This window comes from Strix uralensis, chromosome 2, assembly GCF_047716275.1.
Source record: "Strix uralensis isolate ZFMK-TIS-50842 chromosome 2, bStrUra1, whole genome shotgun sequence".
NCBI classification, from domain to species: domain Eukaryota; kingdom Metazoa; phylum Chordata; class Aves; order Strigiformes; family Strigidae; genus Strix; species Strix uralensis.
In genome coordinates, this window is record NC_133973.1 from 1,834,920 (window position 1) to 1,852,868 (window position 17,949).

The window sequence follows — 17,949 nt, forward strand, 5'->3', positions numbered from 1 at the left end:
GCCTGGAGGAGGGCAGGACGCTGGGCTGAGCAACCGCTCCTACGTGCTTCCAGCTGGTGCCTGGCGGTGTAGGGACAGACGGAGAGAAAAGGTGTCGTTTTTCAGGAAGCTCGACAGGTGGTTGGAGAGATTTCTACACAACTCTCTGGGCTTGGTCCCTCCTGGGAAGAGGGAAGGTGTCTCAGGAGCTCTGCCACGAAGCGATATTAATCATCAGCCCGTTTCATTACAACTAATGACCGAGTGCCCACAGCCCCGTCACCGTGATGGGTGCCGCACGGTTTCCCAGCCGCGATGAGGCAGGATGGCCGCCGCTGTGGGTGCACCCGGGGGACTCCGTCAGCCACCGGGCCCCGCCGGGGCGGCCACTTCAGCGGCTGAGGCCTGGCAGCTGCCACCTCGCCACTGCCCCGCCATCCCCTGGGCCCGGGGGAGCCGCGGCCCCGCCGCCCCCGTACCCCACTGTTGGCGGGCGGCCTCCCGCCGCCCAGGCCAAACTTTTCGGCCCAACTTTCCCGCTTCCGCCTGCCGGGAGCGTGGCGGCTGGCGGGGAGCAGCCCTGCGGGGGCCGGCGGCCGCCTTTGGGGGTAGGCACCGGCCAGATGATGCCGGTTTGTGTTATTATGGGGGGGGGTCACACGGACAGGGGATGGGGGGCGGCCGCTGCCTGGCTTTTGGGGAAGGGGATTTATTTTGCGTTTTCTCCCTCCTCTGGCTCCTCCTCTTCTTCCCTCCTCCTCAGGGGGAGGGGAGGAGGGAGGCTCTGGGGCAGGAGTAGCCAGAGCAGGGAATTGTTTGGGAGTTCAGTCATCCAAAAGCCGTCTCCCGTATGGAGGGTCTGGCTTCCCGCATCCCGGCGCCTCTTCCCTCCTCCTCCTCCTCCTCCTCCTCCTCCTCCCGCCGCGCCTGAGCTCCGCGCGGCCCCCCATCCCCATCGGCAACCCGCAGAAAAAACACAACCACCACCCCCAAACCAAGGGCCCCCCACCTTCCCCTTCCCCTCACAAAACAGGCTTTTCCCCTCTCTTTTTCTCTCTTTCTCTTTTTTTTTTTTTCTCTGTGTGTGTGTGTGCTGAATTCCCCGCAGATCCGGCCTGGAAGTTCCCAGCTCCTGGAGTTAAGCCTCTTTGTTGCTTCCCTTCGTTTGGGGCATCTTTGTGTTTCCCCCGCCTGCTCCACTGGAGACCGCGGTGAGTGAAGCGCCGGGGGCCGGGGGCCGGGAGGACGGCCGTGGCGGGCGGTGGGGCGCAGGACTTTCCCCCGTCTTCAGCCGGCGACGGCGGTGGCCAATCTTTGTGTCAGAGTTTGGGAAGTTGGGATGCGGAGAAGGGGGTCTGCGTAGGGACACGGGAGACGTGACAAGCGAGGCGTGGAGACCCGCTGGTCCCCACCAGTACGGGGCTTGGTTTCACTCAGGCAGGTGAGATGTGGGGGGCTCGGCTGTTTCCCTCCAGCTCTTCCTCCTCGGTCGGTCGGTGTTAATGGAGGGCCCAGTGCACGCACACAACCGCGGTGCTCCGGCGTTTTCCTGAAACTTCCCCAAAAGCTTGGTCCACAACATCGCCCCGTCCTCGCCACTGGCTAGTCAAGGAGGACAGTGCACGGTGGAGAGGGGGAGAGGGAAAAACTGTGCAAAATCAACACCAGATTCATCCTCCGTTGCTCCAACTCTTGTCAAATCTGATGGGAGTTTGCAGGCAAGACCCGTCTGCTGCAGATGCAAAGGCATTTCGGTTTGTGCCCAGTGAAGGGGCTGCTGCTGCAGAGAAAAGCGGGGGGTGGGTAATCTGCGAGTAAAATTTTTGTCCTCGTCTTGTGCAACCGTAGAGTTTTTAACCCTGGTGCAAGGATGAGGAGCAATTTGGGTCAGGGGAAGTAATTTTCTGCCCAGCGGTGAGATGCTGTAGGATTTGTGCATGCGTGCCTCGCTGCTTGAGCTGCAACTTTGGCAGGTCCTCTGGATGATGACTGTAAATAGAAAATGTGCTGGGGAGAAAGTGGGATGCTGATTTTGTAGCCGTGTCCGAACGAGACTTTTTAAAGTGCTCTGAATACTCAACTTTGAAAAATAGTAAGAGACTTTAACTAATACCCCTGGCTGGCAAAAGGTATTTAATACAAACCTTATCTTTGGACATAACTAATTCTGGTACCCCAAGCGTTATTTCACTGTCATTGTGGGAAAGGCAGTTCAGGTCTATTAGAGGGTTTTTTTTTGTTCTTGTTTGTTTTAAAGAAACTCTCTTGACCTCTCTGCAACATTATGTGAGTGGGATAACAGGAATCCACACACACACTCTGCGCCCGCGCATAATTCCCTGCATGTCTTAAATTGCTTGTTTTTCTTGGTGCCCAATTCTCTTAATTTCTACATTACTACCGTGGTGTCTTTTTGATATGTTCGTTTGCAATCTGCCATTAAACTTTCTTTTCCCATGGGCTAAAAAACTACCGTGGAAAATATTAGAAGAATGTGGGCGTTTTGTAAGTAGGATTTTATCTTAGTTTTCTTTTCTTTTGAAACTAACTACCTCAGTGTGCATACGTTTAGAGGAGGGTTCTTGCATATTTAGGTGTATATACGTACATGCAGACACTTATTTGATGGGTTGGATATTGAGGGTTATGGCTCGGGGAAGGATTTCAGGGGAAACGCATGGGTTTGCAGTGAAGATTTGTTCTGTTTATTTAAGTGACCTAAAGAAATGAAGGTGAAATAACTTCCCATGCTAGTAGGAGTCATCTTGGGATCTTCTGAAGTAAATAGGACAATTAGGAAGAGCTGGGAGCTCCCTGCTGGGTGCATGATATTCTCTGACAAGAAATAAATAGAGTTTTGTTCCATGTAATTTTCTTAACCCTCCCCTCTAGATACAATTACGGGGACTCATCCTGCGTGTACAATGCAGACGAGGTGCCAGTAGGTGTTTGCTGCGAGGGTTGAAGTCAGATACAGCTCAGTCCTCCCTGCTGGTGTAGTTCCCGTTGGGGAAAATGAGACATGTTCATCTGAAGGGTGCGCAAGGGTCCTGCGCAGGTTTGAAAGGCAAGTTCACTTTTCTCCCTCTCAGACAGAGGCACACCCACAGGACCTTTCTTTGAGAGATACCCCAGTACAAGTAGCTGAACCCACACAAATCTCTTCTCTGCTTGGCACAAAGTGTTACAGGTGAATGTATGTGTACAAACTGGCATGTAAGTCTTATGGGTGATCTGTATCCCTACAGTCTGGAAAATACAGCTTTTCTGTGCCTTGTCCTGACATGATACAGAAGCACAGAGCGAGAGCTTCTTAAAGATTACAAAGTAAAACCCAGTGCCTGGTGTTTGCAGAGGTCTTTCCAGCCCTTTGGGTGTGAGACTCCCAGCTTGGAGTTTTGCTCTGTTGAAGGACAGGTGAATCATTGCCCAGTCCCCCTCACTCCTTGAAATTCTGCTCTGTCCTGAAAACTAAAAGCAGCCAGATCCCTCCAAGCCTTCAGTACCGAACTGGCAGTCCCGCAGTGCTTTCAGGATGCTGGTACAGCTCCTTCCACCTGACTAGGGCTGGCAGAGTTGGCCCTTTGGGAGCCAGCTGGAGCCTCCTGCGGAGCAAGCAGCATTGCAGGTGGGGCCGTGAAGCGAGCAGCCTGCTTTGTCCCCATCCTCCCCAGTGATGCAGAGGGAAAGCTCCCTTTCCTGAGTTAAGAAAACTAGCCCATTTAGGGCAGACGCAAATTTTTGTAGTTTCTCGTCATTGTTACTGAACGTCCACACTTGACTGAAACACCACCAAATCTACCTGCCAGTGCTTCCCAGCCTCTTCCTGAACCGCACGTCCTCAGGAGCACAGAAAGCTCACAGTCTGATAACGTGCACAGCAAAAAAAAGAACTATTACTTCTTCTACCCAGGCTGTGGGAGGGAAGATGGGTGGTAGGGCAGGACAGACACTCTTCAGCATGGGCTTGGATGTGGAAGCGTTTGGACTGTGTCCTCAGCCGCTGCACGTGCCGTGTGTGAGCTTAAAGAATTTCCTCCACAGCCCTGTGCCTCACTTTTCCCATGCAGAAAATGGGGCTAAACCCTGAGAAACGGGGTGAGTGCTGGCGGCAGGGCAGATACTGCCATCCATGTTGACTCTTGCCAGCTGACCGGCACCCACCCTTGTGTCTCTCAGAGCAGAGCTCAGGTGCATCAGGGAGGACCCACTCTGCCGTGCTGAGCCTCCCCAGGACAGCTGCAGAGCAGGAGAGGCACCTCTGCTCCTCCAAAATAACTCCCTTTTCCCAGGAAAAGACAGGCTGTCTCCCCAAACCCCCCCTTGTGTGCCTTACAACGGAGGGGAGCAGAGGCAGGGAAGAGTGAATTGGGGACCACGTTGGTTGTTTTAGCCCGGGTTGGCCCACAGGTGGGTTTTCAGAGATCTGGGGCTCAGTTAGTCTCAGTTTAGTCGCTCAGCCTGCAAGAAGTTACAGCAGCAGTAGGCCAACTCCAGGTTAACAGAAGCTTCTTTGGCAATAAATAATGGTGGACTGTTCGTTTTAATACCTGAAGCTGAGTGCCTCAGAGGTATGAGGGACTATTCCCTTGGACTTCTTTAATGTGCAAAGATAACTTGATATATTACTGCTGGCATGTTATAGACCAGGGCTTGCAAACCTCTTGGTTTGAACCGTTACCTCCCGGTCTAAAAACGTTGCAGTGTGAAGTCTACAGTTAGGATGGGATATCCCGCAAGGAAAAAGCTCTCTTGCAAAAATCTTCGGAGACTTCCTGTTTCTGGTTAGACTGAAAACATCCTGAGGGAAAAACCTGCTGCTGTGTACTTTGGTGCTCCTGTGGTCAGTCTCGGTTTAAGAGGTTGTTACATATTCCAGTTCCTAGGCCACGAGAACAATTTAAGGTGAATAATGACTAAATGAATTGCAGGTCCTTAGGTAGAATGGGGGTGAATATCATCTTCCAGTTTTCTAAATGTACTTTGGTTAGCTGTTCAACAAAAGGTATCACAAGCATATTTTTTTTTTTTATTTCCTGGTATTTGGTTTAGTTCCTCTTGGCCCTGAATCATACGACATTGTTTCTGGTGCTTCGTTAGCTGAACATAGTGCTTGAGGCCAGTTTTCTGGAGGGAATGCTTGCAGGATGGGAAACCTTCAAGATTTTCTTTATATGCATATTTGTGCCTAAGAGTTTTTTAAAATCTACTCTCCACAGGAGCGTGTGCTCCAGCAACACAGCTGTATGAGTGTCCGTGGGAAGCTAAGACAAAAGGAGCATGGATGCAGTGGAAGCAAGTTGGCTCAAGAGCTCAGAAAGATATTTGTTGCAGGAAAAAAAAAATGCTTGATGCTGACACAGTCCCAAAGCTGCCACAGGCAGCACAGGGCTTTCTGCATAAACAGGGAACAACAGATCCCTGCCCTGAGGATGTTGCATGCTCCTTTTATTAAAATGGCCTCTCTTCTTCCCTGCAAAAGGACAAACGGGGTGGGAGGCTCAGCTGTGTCTGATGGGGTTGTTAGCAGAGCACCTGGCACAGTGCAGACAGGCTGCCTGAGAGGGGCTCTCAGGGCTGCTGTTGTGTGTTGTAGGAGCTCTTGAGTAAGAGGCAGTGCCAATTTATTTTGGCTCTGGTGGGATCGATGGAGGGAAATGTGCTTCAGGGAGCGTGTGGGACGTGCTCGAGCTTCTTCGCCCTCCTCACGGGCAGCGTGCCAGCACAGAGGTGAGAGCCAAACTTTACCCTTGCTTTCTGCTCAGCTGCTCTGGGGAGGCTGCTGCCCTGTGGCCGAAACCCTTCCCCGAGCTCCCCTTAGATGTGAGTGAGGATGGCGACTGCACCTTGTGCCCGTGCAGCGTGTCAGAGGCTTGCTGGGTAAAGTCCAAACCACACCACAGTGTGTTGCCCCTATGAAAACCCACTGTTGTTGAGTTCACAGAGGTTTTGGGCTGTGGTGTCTCTATATATGTCTGTGTAAGCCAGATGGTGTTTTGGAAACCGGTCATTTTTCATTAACTTCTGTGCCCAGAGTAGGCAGTAAGTCTTTCACCCTGAGCCCTGTGGTGGCAATACCATTCTGGCTCTCTAAGGTCCACTCTGGCAAAGAGATTAGCCAGCAGGTCATACTCATATGCAGAGCCACAGTCCTGGGGCCCTGCCAAATGCAAGGATGTGTTCACTGGTTGCAATATCAGCGAGTCTGAACAAGCTTGTGTGTCTAAAGACTGTGCATCGGGCCCTTCTGTTGTTCTTTAGATCATAAGAGTGGAAAGAAAAGGGTGTAAAGATCCCTGTCAGAATTGTGTTGTCAGCTTTCAAATATCAAAATGAGGTTGCTTTTTATTTCTCTTCTGACTAACAAAAGGATGGTTAGGCAGAGCCCTGTGAATCCATGTGTTGAGTTCAGTGTGGTTAAGAAAGCTTGTGGTGATATAAACCTACTGAGGTAGTCTTTGAGAAATAAACCTCAAATGTGGATACGCTGGCCTGGAATACAGCATTTATATGCAAAATGCAGCTTCTTCTGATAATGTCACTGTAATTTATCCTGGTACTGCTGGTAGAGCAGCTACCTTGCTTAGTGATGCCAGTGTTTTAGGGCACAAGCCTGGGATGTGGGGAGGGCTGGGTTTGGTTCTCCCCTACACCACAGATTTCCCCCCAGGTTGGGGCAGGTTGCTCTTGCCTCAGCTCTCCCACCTGCAAAACCTGTAAGTGGCACTTCCCTGCCTCCTTGTGGTGTTGAGGATAGGTCTGCTGGAGATCGAGAGAGACCATAGGCTTGCTGGCCCCCCAAAAACCTCTCCGATAAAGGCCCACGGGTTGGTTTCAGCAGAGAGCCTCCTGCGGCGTGGGCAGCCCAGGGGGAGGCTCCTGCGGTTGCCTCTGGGGACGTCTGCCGCTGGGTGGATGTAGGCTCTGTAGGGGCTGCGTGGTGCTTTTGGTTTGGAGGGTGGGCTGGGTGTGCAGCTGTAGAGAAGCCCCTCTCGGAGCGTGACCCTTGGGGAGTCTAGTGTAGGTAGTAGCATTGCAGCTGCAGCGAATTTATGGCTCCAGCCAGTGGTGGTACAGAGAGGCCATTGTAATCCTATGTACTGTACAGTGTACATCTCAACAGGCAAAGTGGCTCCTGGGTTGTGTGTTTTTTTTTTTTTTTTCCCCTCCTCCTCTCCATCCCTTCACGTCTAGCTTTATGAAGTTCCTCCCCTTAAATTGCAAATTTGGCCTTATCTTCAAAGAAGCCCTTTGGTGCCAAGCTTTTAAAGGTAGGGAGGAGGCGAGAGCAAAAACATCAAATCCATTAACAGCCCAGTTGCCAGAGAAAATGTTTTTTAAAACAAAATCTGAAACCTTAGTGTTTGAGCTCCAAAGCTGAGATTGAATACAAGTATGGGCCTTGTCCCCGGAGAGTCACAGCACTGGGAATACGCTGGCAGAGACCATGGAGCGAGGATTCTTGTGCATGCACGCACACAAATAGACAATTATTTGGAAGCCAATAGTATTCTGGATGCTGAATAATAATTTACTTCATCTAGTGCTCTCTGCCCCAAGTTGCTCCCTGAGCTGTAGCTGACGTGGAAAGAGTTCTCATCGCTCCAGCCCTCCGCTGGATGGCAGTCCCCTCTGGGGCAGGAAGGTGGTGCTTGCTTGCACGTTCCTCGGCCGTGGGTGGTAAAAAGGACTAGCTGGCCCCACTTCTTTAGAGCCTGCTGCTGTCAGTGAGAGATTTCTTTGGGCCCCCTGAATGGTGATGGGAATGTGGTTTTTTTTTTTTTTTTTTTTTTTCCCCCAGAAGAAAGCGGCTTGTTTGACAAACCCAAGCAGTGTCAGATTGAAGGGGTGGGTTTGAGTCCCAGCATCAAGAGATGTTTTCAAAAACATGCTGGGTGGGATTTTTTAAAAACACCTGGGGTGACTTTAATGATGTGGTGGAGAGTCAATGAGTCTTGTGCATTGAAAGACCAGACAGCTCTCTCCTCACTTTTAAAGTACAAGGTCACGCTTAGCGGGTGTGTGGGACGGTCCCACTGTCACCAGTGTAACAGCTGCCCAAATTAGTCCTGACCACCTACTCCTGCATGGGAGCAGACTCTTTGTTTCAAAAGTGGCTATCAGACACATCTTGGCTTGCAAGCAGTTGAAGTGCACCTTCTAAGCCAGAGCCATCTGGGCAGAAGGAGAGCAAGATGGCCCAATTATCCAGCTGTAACGGGGTCTGAATCCAGTGAGGAGCACCTCATCACTGGCTGCTTCTGGGGCCTTGAGGCACGGCCAGGCAGACCACAGCAGAGCTGTGGGACCCTGGCAGAAGGAGGGCTTGACATCTACTAGCTTTTGAGTCCCTGTGGGGACTTCCCAACCCCTCAGCTGGCCAAGCAGGGTATCTATCTGGCTTGTAGCTGTCAGCCACGTCTGGAGCTGGAGGCTTGTAGGGTGAGACAGGTCTGTGAGAAGCTGGAGCATGAAGGGCTCCTCAGAGAGCCATGCCAGCTGCTCTGGATGCGTCCATCATTACTGTTTCATCACTCTGATGTTGCTCTTGGGGTGCCTGGGGCTGGCCTTGAAGAGAAAAATGTCTTTGCTTCCCAGCAGGTGAGGAGCAGAGCTCCTGGTTGCATGCCAGCTTGCACCTGAACACTTCTGTAACGCTGGAGAGAAAGAGTCCAAGGCAGCACAAGGGCTAGTTGCTTTTGAGGACCTTGCTGCTCTGGGTGCCTGAGCTGCCGTGAACGTTGCAAGAGTAGTTTAGCACACTGGCACCCCAGCTCCAGGCCCTGCCAGAGATGGTTGCCCAGCCAGCAGAGACAGGGGAGGTCTCAGGGTCATGGTCAACTGTGCTCGGTGACCATGCAGCCCATTAGCTCACTGAGGGATGCTGAGAAAGGGAGGTCGGTACCAATGCACGGAGCTGGAGCTGCTGGAGCCTGGGTGTGTGTTTGCTGACCCTACTCCCCTCTTGGTAGGGAGGTTAAGTAGCCAGTTTGGGGAAGCAAAGGAAGAGCAGTATGGTTTACATGGCTACAGCAAGAGAAGCCAGCCCTGTATCTCATAGGACAGGCACCAGTTTACTAGTGGGAGCTAGCTGTACTTGCCTGATACGCAAATATGCAGTACAAGCTGGGGGATCCTGCCGACTGGTCATGAAGCCTGTCGTCTTTTGTGGGAGCAAGGGTAAACTATTTACATCATGTAGCAAGTTAGGCAGGAACATACTTGCTAAATGTACAGTTGTCCAGGTTTCCTCATAACTGCCTGGACTGCAGATTTGGGGAGGAGGGAGAAGAAGCACAAAGAGAACAACATCAAGAGCAAAGTGGCAAAGCTGTGTTTATCGTTGATGCCTGACCTGCACTCTACCCTATAATCTGTCTCCCCTGGGATAGCTTCGGACATCCCTAACCTCTGAGCCACTTGAAAGAACCACGTTTAAAAAAATTTCCCAAACTAGTGACCAAGCAAACAAGCAAAAATTTCAGCAGCCACAAAAATGTGAGCATAACCCAGTTTTTGCATAGCTCCAGCGTTGAAGATAAGTAGAGGTTTCTTAACATTGACTCTCTGGATGAAGGCCTGAGAAAGGCCTGCCACGCCATCTTCCCCCATCACTGTATTCCAAAACCTAAATTATTATTTGTATTACAGTTGTGTCTACAAGTTTTAACCAAGGCTGGGACCCAGCTATATTAGATACCATGCTAACTTGTAATGGGAGATGGTTCCTACATCCCCATTCAAAACAGCAAGACAAATGTGGAACAGGAGGTAAAAACAGAGCATGTAAAAGGACGTGTGTGCCTTGGAGTGACTCAACAGGTCAGGACTGGAGCTTAGCACAGACCCCGTGTTGCCTGATATCCAGTCCCATGCTCCATCCTCTGCCTTGCCTTGCTCCTCAGAAGAGGAGGCCAAAGTCGAGCATCGCTAGGGCTTGACTGAGAGCTTTCTGCCGTGGAGCTGAGAGCTGTCCATAGCGGAGCCTCATCTTCCCCAGCCCTCGGCTCACATCAGTCAATAAAGAGTGACGTGGCTTCATGTGCTCCAGGAAGTGGTTACCCAAATGGGGCACTTGGCGCTGCAGGTGTTGTTGGTAGCATCTTGCCGCTGTGGCGTGCCTTGCGTTGGGGTGGGCAGCTGGACTTGCAGAGCTGAAACTCCTGCCTGTCTTCACAAGGCAAATGAGCAGGAGGTCTGCCGGGGCGCTGGGGGAGAGGCAGGTGGAAAGCAAGAGCGTGTGGCTGAAGGGGAAGGAAAGGAGCCAGTTATGACTTTAATTCTCTCCTGTCAGCTAGTTTGCAGTTGCGGCATCGTGCTTTGAAAGATAGCTGGGAGAGCAGAGAGCCAGTGTAATAAGTGTTTCGCTTGCAGCATGCAATCTCAAGTAAAACAATCTCATTACGTAAAGATTGCGTGCCTTCTTTCTCGGGGGGTCTGGAACTGTGCTCCTCCTGCTCTGGAGGCACTGGCTTTCAGTGCACAAGCCAAGGATAAACTCTTCACAGATGCTGCTGAGGCCAAGTCCGTGGCTTGAGCTGTGGCCCAGGTGCAAGGGGAGATGTTGCTGACCTCTCTGTGGTCAGCACAGGTACCTTACACTGCAGGGAGGTGCAGGAAGAGGGGTGAGGAGCAGCAGGGTTACAAAGAGCTGCTCTTCCTGAGAGCTGCAGGCCATGTCGAGTGTGCTGCTGGGGACACACGGGGGTACCCAAACACTAGCCCAACCCCTGCAGGCACAGGTAGCCCAGGAGGGAGCAGCTGTGTGGGCGCCAGTGGCGGGACATGAGCAAAACCTGGCTTGATGAGGTAACTGGGAGTGATCTCTCAAGGGGGATAGCAATGCTTCGGTGAAACCTGGGCAGGTTCCTTCACCCCTCCTTTCTTGTCTGACTTTGTTTTGGGGAGCAGGTGGGGATGCATATGCATCCTCTTCTGGAACCTGTTTGTAAAAAGCTGTGGGCAAAGTCTCCTAGGGAGCTGCTCGTAGCCGTGCTCTGCTGCTGTCTGAATAACAGCCTGAACTGCAGTCGGAGGCTTTTTGCTTAGAGGAATGCCTTGAAACATCATGTTTTTAATGGCACTGTGTTGCCAAAGGCTCTTTGTGGCTGACTCCTTGCTCTGCTCTGTTGGGAGAGGAGCCTATCTGAAGCTGGACTCATCCATTTTGCAAATGGGTTTGATCTGCCCTCTGCAAGCTAAATAATTACAGAAGAGATCTTAGATGAGGTGTTTGGGCCCTTACGGTTTCTCCCTGGTTTCAGCCAGTGCCTTGGGAGTGGAAGAGTGGTGGGAGACGCCAGACAGCTGCACAGTTATGGTTTTTTCTTCTCTGTTGGTCCCAGGTCACTGCTTGTGCATGAAGGACTGCAAGGAGGCACCAATATAGGTGTTGCTTTCGTTTCTGTTCAGCTGAATTGGGCAGAGCGTGGGATGGAGAAGGTGTCAAAAAATGGGTTTGTGCCACCCATCCCTCCTCACACTTAGGGAAAATAATATCTTCCTCTCTCCTGGCACGCACATCCCTCTCAGTTTTGCCAGGAAGGCTTTTTTTTTCTCAGACCCTGCAATGGGGAGGGAGAATGGAATTGCAGCTGAGGCTGCTAGCGTGCCCCTGTTCCCTGCGTGTGTGCTGCCTCCCAAAGGATGCGGGGGCCACCGCCAGGCCCTCGCACCCCCCCCTTTTCTCCCCATTTTCTGTCTTTAATTTCCCCTCCTCTGCCTGAGGTCCCTGTGCCGCCAACAGTTGCTGGGGCTGAGAAAGGCTTGTTGGGCCATATCCCGGATGCCCCTGTCCTTACTTGTTTTGGGGAAGGCTGATAAGGAACAACTAAGGGTGTCTCCCCAGGCGCCAGCCTGCTGTCGGAGAGGTGCTCCCAGCCCTCACCGACCCGGGGCGAACGCAGGGCGCTGGCATGTCGGAGCGGGTTTGGGGAGCCCTTGCCCGGGCAGGGAGGCTGCCTGCAGTTGCAGGCAGGGCTGCTGCCTCCCCAGAGGTTATTCTGGAGAAATACCATCCTTGAAAGGAAAGCCATGTCTCTCCTGCCCTTCTTTCCCCCCGGCTGGTGGATTGGGGCTCGGGGGGTTCAAAGGCAACGTTTTCAAGTCTCCGCCAACGTTTCCGATCTCACAGCGTTTTGCAAACTGGGAGGGTTTTGTGTTGACCTGTCTCCCTACAGGCAGCCAAAGCAGCAGCTCAGTGGGGCCGGCGGACATGGCATGCACCAAGGTGCCAGCATCTGCAAGGGGCGTATAGGCACCAGGCCAAAAAGCCTCAGTGAGCTGTTAATGAGCCACAGATCGACAGCTTTATCTGGGAACCTGCCGCCTTGGGCTTCTAGAGCTTTCTGCCGAAGAAATAGATGAGTAAAAGGTGGTGGTAGATAAGGGTTGCGAAGGAAGACCCTAAAATAAAGATCCTTAGAAAGTCACATATTGGGTGGACCTCAAGAGATCACCTCTGCCAGAGGCTCCTCATGTGTTTTTTTTCTGAAGGTCTCCTTAACTACTCGGGGGCTGCTTAAAAAGACTTATTTTCCGTGTAACCCTTTTGTAATTGATAAGTAAGACCAGCAGAAGTTTATCTGTGGCTTGTACAGCAGAGGCTCTCCAGAGGCTTTGCTGGGGTACAAAGCCCCAGAGGCTGCGATGGATGTGTTCCCCTCTTGCAGGGGAGGGGAAGGACGCTCCCGACAGATGTTTGTTATCGGCAAAGCAAAGTGGAGGAACAGACAAACTTCAGCTGGCAAGAAATGCAGAGGGAAATTATCGTTTCCCTGTTGGGCTTGCAGAATGAATTCTGGAAGCTGCTTTTCGTCCCATTGTTACAGTTTATGTTTATATAGCTTATCTCTTTCATGAGGGACTATTAAATCTTGCAGCATGTTGTGGATGTGACTATATGAGAACAGGCTGCTTTACCCATCCCAGGGCAGAGTGTGCCAACAGCACAACCGGATTTAAAATCATGGAGCAGCATTTCCTCAAAACTGAGGAGTGTTTTTCATCCTAAAAGAGTTTGTTTTTTTCCAAACGAAGAAATGGTCAATAATTTCCCTGTTGGTAATTCTGAGATTGTATTTCCCTTGTATAGCTGGATTTTCCCAGTTACTACAGGAAGGAGGGAAGTCCTTATTCCTTTCCACTTCTAATACTGCGTTTGTAGTCTGTAGCAAGTGACAGTATTTTACATAATTTGGAGGGTAGGTTCTGACTGAGCTGGTCTACAGATGACTGCACTGAATAGTGAAAGTTTTTTCTAGGGGTATTTAGTGCTATGGGACAGTCACAGACTTCCCTTCTCAAAGAAAGCGTTGACAGTCTCTGTAAGCAATTAGAGATAAATGTCCTTGAGGCAGAGGATGTCTTTTTATTGTGGTTTTGTAGAGTACCTAATACTGAGGTCTTAAAGGAGTCCCTGTGAAATAAGAGAATCAAATACTCCTTATGTTCCTTTAGTGGACAGTAATGTAAGGATCTTTGGAAGATCCAAAGAGTTTTAAATTTTTTTTTTTTTTTTTCCCCGGTAGACAAGTCAGCAAACGTCAGAGTTTGCTATGTTCTCCCAGACCACTGCTGGGTGAGTCTTTGGAGAGGATGATCCAGTCTTTTCTGTGAAACGCCTACTAATCTCAAGCGAAGGTGATTTTTGCATTAAAAAGGCGTTCTAAATTGATAAAGCAATTCACAGCACAGAAACATCTTAGTTCTTTGCAACAGAGGAAGAAGTGGACTTCTTGGCTTAGGCTATTGCTGGGGCTTTCAAGAATTTCTTGGCCTGAACAGTACACGTTAATAGATGGAGAGTAGATTCGCTTCTGCTCTGCTTCTCCTGTTGTCACCCCCCAAGGCCTAGAGGCTGGTGTCACTGGTTCTTCCTGGTCTCTTTACTGCTTACAGTTTTCTCCAAAACTGACTAAACATATAAAACAAGGTTTGGGGGTTGGCTTTTTGGTTTTTTTCTTCCCATATTCTAGGACAGACACTGACCACAGTCATGTATTTGTTTTTCTCCCTTAGTTCCAAATGCAGTCGCATAACAATAGCCTGGAAAAAAAGTACTGGAAGTGATTTGTTTCCTTTTTTGGGCTACAAGGAGCGGGTTAACATTTGAGTGAGGAGGCTGGGAACACCAAGCCATCTCTTCCAAGGTTGAAGGAGGTTCAAATGGGCACCAACCTGGTAAAAAGAGAAGTACTGTAGACAGGCAGCCTTTTGGGGGCAAGCGCTTCCATTGCTCCACGTGCAAAGCCTCATGCTTGGGGCCCTTTTTCTCAGCTGGCCCCAAGATGTTATTTGCTGTTTACGTAATAGTAGTCTTATACAGCCTCTGCTAAACAGGCTTTGTCTGCCACTGGCACCAGGGACGGGCTAGAAGAGAAAGGCTGCCTCTCGTATCAGGCTTCTTCAGAAGTGGGTGACTGTTTGCTTTCCTTAACAGATTGCTAATAGAAGGTGGTGGGTGGTGTTGTCTTTCTTATTTATTTTATGTAGGATGTCATGACAGATGGAGATTTTAAATGTTGTCCACAGCTGTAGAAACAGATTGTTTTCTAAATCGAGTTGACTAGGATGGAGACACGGGAGCTGATGAGGCACAGGGGGGTGACCTGCAAAAGAGGAAAACCAATCCGAGTACCAGTTGGCTGCATTCTGTCATCTCTCTCCCAAGGAACAGGAAAAGAAGTATTTTGCAGACAGGGCTGGGAGATATGTTTTCAGTGTCTGGGTCTTTGGGTCTTGGGAGGTGGTATCACTGTTTACAAGGGAGATGAAAAGCCATTAGGTGGGACAAAAATGACTATGTGGTTGCTGCGCTGGTCAGAGGGGTGGTCATTAAAATCTCATATAGTACAGGCAGTGAAATCTTGAAATTTAATTGATGGTTCAATGGATTTGGTCTTTATAGGAGAGAAATCAAAAGCAAGTGGAGCTTATGCATACTGGAGAGAGAATACCATCTGATAAAGGCTAGACCAGTAGGTAACGTTTTCAAATCGCAGGAAATTTCCTTAAAGTATTTATTTATTTATGGCTTTGTCGAAAAATTTTCAACCAGCTGTGTTTAAAAATATAACAGTAATGAGATACTTTAAAAAGGAGTTAATCTCTCCCGGTCTTTGACGTGTTGCAGAGCGCCAGCTGTAGCACAAGCGAGCCCTGGGGAATCAAACTGGCATAGCCCTGCAGCCTGTGAGCCAAAGTCACACCTTGGGAAGCCCCAGCCTGTGGCAGGTCACAGGGATGCTGAAGGGGTGACCCTTTGGCCATCCTCCAGGGGCAGCAGGTTCAGCTTGCCCAGTTCTTCAGAGCTCCCCAAATCTCTCAGGTTCCTGCAGCCCCCCAGCCACTTGTCCTCAGGGCAGCAAGACCCAGTTTTGTCTGTGCTGCTGGGAGGCCTTGAACTGTCTCTAACACCCCCGATGGGGAAATGCTGGAATGAGGAGGAGAGGAAACCAAGGGCTTTTGTACTGAGGGAACAAAAAACATCCTCTGTATGTCCCTGGGTTCAGCTATTACAGACTCTCCAAACTGGACTGGTTTTTTGTTTTGCTTTTAAATGCTTCTTTAGCCAATGTGATTTTTTTTTTTTTTTAATTTCTTTTTTCTTTTTTTGGCTGGAGGGTGTCTCTTTGGGAGACAGAGCCAGTCCTGGGCTCTTCATTTGGCCCATCCAACCTATCCACAGAGCAAGCACAATCCATCTCCTCCAGGCTCATTTCCTCTAGGATTCCCTATGGCTTTGCAATGGCCAAGCCTTTGTGTTTGGTATCGAAGGCGGAAGGGCCAGCAAGGGCAGGCCAGCTGTGCTGTGTCCTCAGCCCTCTGCTAACGGGGGCTCAGTGTGGGCTGTGAGAAGGCCGAGAGGGCTACAGCTATGTGAGTGGTGAAAAATGTGTGGTGATTAGCAGGGAACTGTTTTGAGGAAGAAGATGCCTCTTCTGATGATGGTGGGGAGGCATGGTGGACTGTAAAGGCGAAGCAAGTTAGATTTGGTCCTCAGTGGAGGGTTGTGTGAAGTCTTGTCTCCTCTGGGCCTGCTGGTTTCAGCTTCGACATGACATACCGCACGAGAAAAATCTCATCTCCCCACTGTTTCCTTTTTCCACCACTGGTAGCTAATCAAGATTCATTTTTAATTACTTCCCTCTACTCTCTCTGCTTCCTCTCCCCCTGTCCCACACATGCCTTTTTTTTTTTTTTTATATATTTTTTTTATATGCATTTCTTTTTGGCAGGAGTTGAAACGCAAGAAGTGTTTGGACCAAGATGAAACCAGTGGAGGAGCATGTTGGGCAGTGCAGTGCTTTGTTCTGAGTTCAGGGGGAGAAGAGGGGGAAGCGAGGGGGAACGGGATGTCATTTCCCAGATGGGGACCCTGCCAAAGATGTTCTTGCTTCAGAAAGCAAAGAGCAATTTTTGAGGTTATACCAGGTTTAACCCTTTGTCGTCCCGCTTCTGCTGTGCAGGGAAACACCAAAGTCCTGGACCTAAAACGGGGCTGTGTTTTGTTACGTGGCCCAGGTGACCTGAATGGTCTCAAGCCAAAGTCTGCTGTTGTGACTAAGGGCTAACCACAGTTGAGATTCTTGTTGGAAACCGTAGTGAGTGGATGTGAAATCCGTGCTCGCTTATCAGTGAGGGTCCAGAACTAGTGTGGTTGCTGTTTGAAAAACAAAATCAGCATGTTGACACTGCTGAGCTCTGCTTCAGCTGTTCCCATCGGGGGGCAGGGAGTACATTTGCCTCGTGATGTGCAAGATGCTTGGGAAACACCTTGTCCTTTGACCAAAGGAGCTCCGCACTGCTGGGATTGGGGCAGCAGCAAGCCCCAGCCTCAGGTAGCTCGTGGTTGCGCTGGGGACCGCTGGGAGGTCACAGTGCTGGTTCCTCCCCTCTGTTTTGAGCCAGTCTTCAGTGTGAGAAAATTGTGTTGTTTGAGGGTATAGGGGCTAGAAGACCTCCATAGGCATGTGCTGCTACATTTGTGACTGCCTTGGGCCATAAAGATTGCATGGTGTGTAGGCTGCTGATTTAACTGCCCTGGGGCTGTTGCACAGGAGCAAACTGAGGGTGGGGATACAGGAGGGGAGCAGAAAAGGGAAAGTTAAAGCGACTCTATCTCTTCATTAAGCTCTGTTTCAGGTTGTAAATACTTGGAGCACTTGTGTCAGGACTCAAGAGGAGGTCATGTACCTCCTGATTAAAAAGACCCAAGGGTTTTGGTCTGTGGTGCTGGGCTGTTTGTTGGTATGGAGGTCCAGCCTCTTCAATCTGAATCGGGTCCTGCTGGGAAGGTCAGCCTCTTCCCTCAGAGCTGGAAGGGACCATCACAGCAACTAAAGCTGCAAAGCCCCTTCTTCATGAGGACCAGCAGTCTCTCTGGCCCTCTGATCTCTCACAGTCCCTTTTCTCTAGCTAGGGGGATAACAGCTTTCCTAATCCCCCCATGAACCTCCTGAACATGAACGCAGTCTTCATCTCCAAAGAAGGAGTCAGTAACTTCGGGCTGGAGACCACAAACTTCCTCCTCCCAGCAGCTTTGGCTGCAGTGTGTGAATTTTTGGTCAGCTGGCCCCAGACATGCCAAGGGGTGGTTATAGCAGCAGCGCTGTGAGTGCATTGGTGGCCAGTGACTAATAGAGAAGTGATGCATCCAATGCTGGCCTTGAAACGTGCCTTGTGTCTTGCATGCTTCTTTCTAGACAGCCAAGAGAGGTCTGATCTGTAGGAAATGAATATAACATCACTCTGGTGACACCCATCAGGATGAGGTGGGGAAGAATAGGAGCATGTGGACAGAAGATGCATGTGCTGGATTGGCTGTGATGGCCTCCAGCTTTATTTTTGTGACATGTGCAATCTTGAATGTTTTCCCGTGGAGGTCAGTAGACCTGGCTGGAAATTCCATGTGCACAGCTCACAGCACAGCATGTCTGAACTTGCATATTTTTCATCCCTTTTCTTGGA

General features: G+C 50.4%; 1 protein-coding gene across 4 annotated transcripts in view; it reads left to right on the forward strand.

The window, feature by feature from the left end:
* Positions 1–1,077: 1,077 nt before the first annotated feature.
* BOC (BOC cell adhesion associated, oncogene regulated) overlaps positions 1,078–17,949 on the forward strand; it is a 60,398-nt gene continuing 43,526 nt past the window's right edge. For all 4 annotated transcript variants that reach the window (XM_074860818.1, XM_074860820.1, XM_074860819.1 and 1 more), the window contains exon 1: positions 1,078–1,190. The gene's annotated coding sequence lies outside the window, so the exon portion shown is untranslated. The remainder of the gene's footprint in view (positions 1,191–17,949) is intronic.